The sequence below is a fragment of the Periplaneta americana genome, chromosome 9 (genome assembly GCF_040183065.1).
Source record: "Periplaneta americana isolate PAMFEO1 chromosome 9, P.americana_PAMFEO1_priV1, whole genome shotgun sequence".
In the NCBI taxonomy this organism is placed as follows: domain Eukaryota; kingdom Metazoa; phylum Arthropoda; class Insecta; order Blattodea; family Blattidae; genus Periplaneta; species Periplaneta americana.
This window is the reverse complement of record NC_091125.1, coordinates 80556692-80561460: the sequence shown is the minus strand read 5'-3', so window position 1 is coordinate 80561460 and position 4769 is coordinate 80556692. Positions and strand designations below refer to the sequence as shown.

Genomic DNA, 4769 nt, shown 5'->3' with positions numbered 1-4769 from the left:
CGGGAATACTAGGAGAACAATGGGAATACAAGGAGAATATTGTAACTACAAGGAGATGAAGAGGAATAAAAGGAGAACACTCGAGGAAAAATGGAAGTGCCGATACTGAAACTCTGGGAATACAAGAAAAAACATGAAGTGACAAGGAGAACAGGGGAAGACATGGAGAACAGTGAGATTGCAATGTTACGCGAGGTTTAATTCCAAGTTAATCCGTCCAGTATTTATAATGAGGAGCAAAACGTACTTCTACGTCATAACTCAACTAAGTAATTAGTTGAAGCGGGAATCGAACTCAAGTCCGTGCTCAACTCCGGATCAGCAGGCAAATGCCTACTGTCTGAGCTACGCTGATGGCTTAGGGACAATTAATTAATAAAAATAATATAACATTAATTTTGTAGTAGTAGTAGTAGTAGTAGTAGTAGTAGTAGTAGTAGTAATAGTAGGTATTAGTTTCGTAATAATAGTAATAATAATAATAATAATAATAATAATAATAATAATAATAATAATAATAATAATAATATGAAATACCTGCAATACTTTTGCCTACATTACATTATTATGTTTGTGAAGAAAGGTATTTTTTAAGTCAGGACAAATATGTTATGTTTCATAACTGCCTTTCAAGGAAATATTGGTTGCCACTGTTATTCTGTTATTCCATTGTTTACATAATTATAGCCATTGACTCATATTTTATTAAGTCGTATAACTCATTCGTATATATCAAGTAGAAGACATAAATATCTTGTATCTTCATTGTCAAAATTAATACGAATTTTCCTTGCCAACTTTCAGCGTGTGGCGGGACACAGAACAAAAGCGATATTCATGGAAGTACTTACGAGTAGAAGACAATTTTTGTAAGCTACTGTACAGCAGTATTGTAAATGACACTCAACATCTGTCTTAAGTTACATGCATGTCATCTTCATTAGTATCGACGTGGTGTGACCTTATATGAAGCACTATATAACACCGTGTGTCTGCAGTCATCGGACAGCAGTGAACCGAAGATGAACTTCAAAATCTTTATCCTTTTCTGTGTCGTTCTGGGGGTAAGTTCAGTTTAAATTTTGTGACATATAGTTTTCATAAGTATTTAATATATACACATAATGTTCAAGTCATTATACTTAAACCTAGCAGCATATTACAATAACATATATACCTCCCTGCGTATCGGTATTAGTATCTACTTTGGGTCATTCATCAACTTTAGTTACTCCAGGGGTTCTGTTATTAATTCGTTTTAGAGTTGTTTTTTACATCCACTCGAAAATGGAAAAATTTTAAAAATTTATATCCATGGAAATTAAGACAGAAAGAATCTTTTCTCACGGTATTACCTTACTATGCAAAGAATATAGAATTTGTTGTTGTTCTAAAAAAAGAATACAGGAATACAATTTTTTTGGAATTTTCTACACAATAAATTTGTTTCATGCAAACTGCCAAATTGTTCAGATTCTAATGTTTCCCTTTTCAACCTCTAGACAGATTTTTTTTTTTTTTTGTTATCAAAGCCAATTCATCTGAAAATCAAGCATATAATGTATAGGGTAAACTAGGGTCTGTTGGACAGTCGGGCATATTGGACACTCTGTACTTTAATGTGTTACCTCGCCACTTGTGGGCACCACATTCTGCTAGAAGTCAATGACTGAAGTAGCCCCATTCGTAGCTACTTCCGTCATTGACTTCTAGCAGAATGTGGTGCCCACAAGTGGCGAGGTAACACGTTAAAGTACAGAGTGTCCAATATGCCCGACTGTCCAACAGACCCTAGTTTACCCTACTTATTTTAAAATGTAACATTACCGAGCGAATATAGGGGAAAGTAGCCTATATCGTTCCGGCGCCGAAATCGTACCAGTATTAATATTGAGGAAAGTATTGCATGCAGGAACCATCTGAGGAATTTTTCATGAAATACAAATAGAAAATGATACTCATTCAGTTTCCCGCCTTTCACCCAAGACAACAGCTGTATTAAATCGTGCTTAATGGTAAGTTCTGATTTCTCATATAAGATTTTCTTACTTTTTCGTAAGCTTTTATTAAAACATTGAGTTAGTTTAATGAATGTGTTTTATTACACCTAGTATATAAGATTGTTTGCATTATTAAAACGGTAAAAATAGTCACTGTAACAGTTTTGTTTAGGTTATAATCTGAATAGTTTGCTTGGAGTGCTAGTTTCCTAAATCGTACCTTTGAAAGGTTGCTCATATCGTACCAGTACGATTTTGGCAACGTGAACAAATAACGTTAGGTGCATAATATTTTCAAATTTCAGAATAGATAATGATCAAACAAGAATACGGAAAATCGGAACCAATTGCTGTACTTAAGGCACTGGATGAATTTCGATCCGGAGCAGTGGGATTGAATGAATGTTGCCGTAAGTACGAAATCCCAAAATCGATTTTCAAGCGAGATTTGATGGGCAAGTTAAAGAGAGGTCTGGATCGTCCTGTAAATGGATCCGTTAACGGGATGCTTTGTACAAATTTTACGTTGACGGAACGGGTTTCTCCCTAAACCAAAGATTTCAGTTCAAACGAGAACGAGAAAAAGTGTTCAGTAAGCTGTTGTGCTAACTCCAAGTCCCTGTAAGAATCAATTGCAGCAGAAGAAATCGAAAGGAAGAACTTCAAGGGGGGGGGGGACAACAAATCAGCTATCGAAAAGAACGAAAAAGGCATCTAAAATAATTATTGATGTTAATGTAAAAGAAGAGGATTGGTTTTATTTTATCTGTGAAGAATCTGTCATTATGATTCCTTGCTCTCTGTGCAATCAATGGATGCATGATACATGTGCAGGAGTTTCTGCGGCTCAAGAAAACGTTCTCATTTTTTTCTGTGACGTGTAACGACAGAATCTGACAAGTAGGTATATTTCATATGTGTTAAATATGATTAAATCTTAAGTAACCCTTCGTGTTTTCGTTTTACTAGATCTTGATAATATTTAAGATTTATATATTACAAAAATCTTTGTATCTTAAAACATCTCTGTTTCTCATTTGTATTAATAAAATTCCATAATAAATGATAATAATGTAATGAAATATGTTATTTTATGAAGTTCTTATTGTGAAAATTATGTCCTTTATAAATGGGTACGATTTAAGCAACCTATAGGTACGATTTAGGAAACTAGGAGCATAAATCGTACCACTTGCAAGAGTTTTAAATAATGTCCTTTAAAACAATTTATAATTATTTTAAAATTCTGAAAAAAAAATATATTTTGTGTCCCAAGGTACTGTTTCAATGTCTGACAGTATATGCAATTAAAATGCCTTCCCATATCTAAATAACTGAAGACAAACTGAAAAGTGGTACGATATAGGCAACCTTCCTCTATAAAAATTGAACAAAATGGCAGTTTGAAATATCTCTGAAACGATTTTTTACCTATAACTTCGTAAGAAATAGTCACACGTGAATAAAATTAATACATTTATATTGTCAACCGTTTTAGCTCAATATAACAGTTCCTCTCCGTACAATTAAACAGGAACTACTTTGCACATATTATCTGTTAATGGAAACAATCTTTTAAATAATCGATACATATTAAGAAAGAAACAAATCTGTCTTAATTCAAAGTGGCACTTAGAGTTTCAATGTGTGCTGAGGGATAGAGATTAGATTAAAACTTGTTTGAGGATTATACAATGCAGACGTGCCTAGGTGTTATAGAAAGAATTTAATGTTTCCATGTTTACTTCAATTTCATATGTTACCCGATATCTAATATTCAGTTATACATTTTGAAATGGTTTTCTCTAATGTCTGACTAACGTAGATAAAGATTTCATTTATTCGGGAGATATAAAGGCAATACAATTTCTTGATATGAAATTAATAAAAAAACCGTGATAATCATTTTATCTATGTGTGCAGGTCATGATGGTGCATGGACATGGATCAAAGGAAATAAACAAGATTGAACATAAGGTACTTGGCGTCGCCGAAAAAGTGGGTGAAAAAGTGATTGTAGATGGGATCGTTCATGTAATCGAGAGTGCGTGGTGAACATCGTTATACTGAAGACGCTATGGCACAACATGCTGCACAGAGTTAATGTAATCATATAAATGACCGTTATTTTAAAGTAAATTCAATTTCCTGACGATTTGTGCCTGTTCTTTATGAAAAATATTAAAATACGAAATTATGCTATTGCTTAAACACGATATATATTCCAGAGTTTTCTGAAATAAAGTAATGTATTATCCACGTATGGTTTATTTTTCAGTAATTAGTATTTAAGTGTTCCTTGAGTTTTATATTTTCTGACCAATTTTTCCCTTACTTTTCAATATTTTTCCCTCTTCTTTACATGATTATTTCCTTATATTTTCATGCTTCATATGGTATCAATTAAATTTAGAAATGATTACTGATATTACTTTAATTTAATTTAATATATTTTGAGTTTTAAAATGAACTTACAGTTCTCATGACTGGCCTACGTCACCGTTCAAATATTGTTTCAATTTTCTTTTAAAATGACTGCTGCCAATTCAGATTTTTACAAGTAACATAACTGTCTCACACGAACATATCACATAGATACAATTCGTTCTGTCGTGTATGACTTGAGGCTTTCCCTGCGTTTCATATAGAATAACTCTTCTCGGGTTCTCATCCAGGTGAGTTGGAGATTAGCTTCCAAGCTTTCGAGGGTTAGCTCTGCCATCTTCTTCACCCCAGAAGAAGATGGCAGAGCTAGCCCTCGAAAGCTTG

The 4769-nt window shown here is 33.3% G+C and overlaps 1 long non-coding RNA gene across 1 annotated transcript; it reads left to right on the top strand.

The window, feature by feature from the left end:
• The first annotated feature begins 915 nt into the window (after positions 1 to 915).
• Positions 916 to 4261, top strand: LOC138705670 (uncharacterized). The gene is made up of 2 exons (XR_011333722.1): positions 916 to 1064; positions 3924 to 4261. It is a non-coding gene; the product is annotated as an uncharacterized lncRNA (long non-coding RNA).
• The last annotated feature ends 508 nt before the right edge of the window (positions 4262 to 4769 follow it).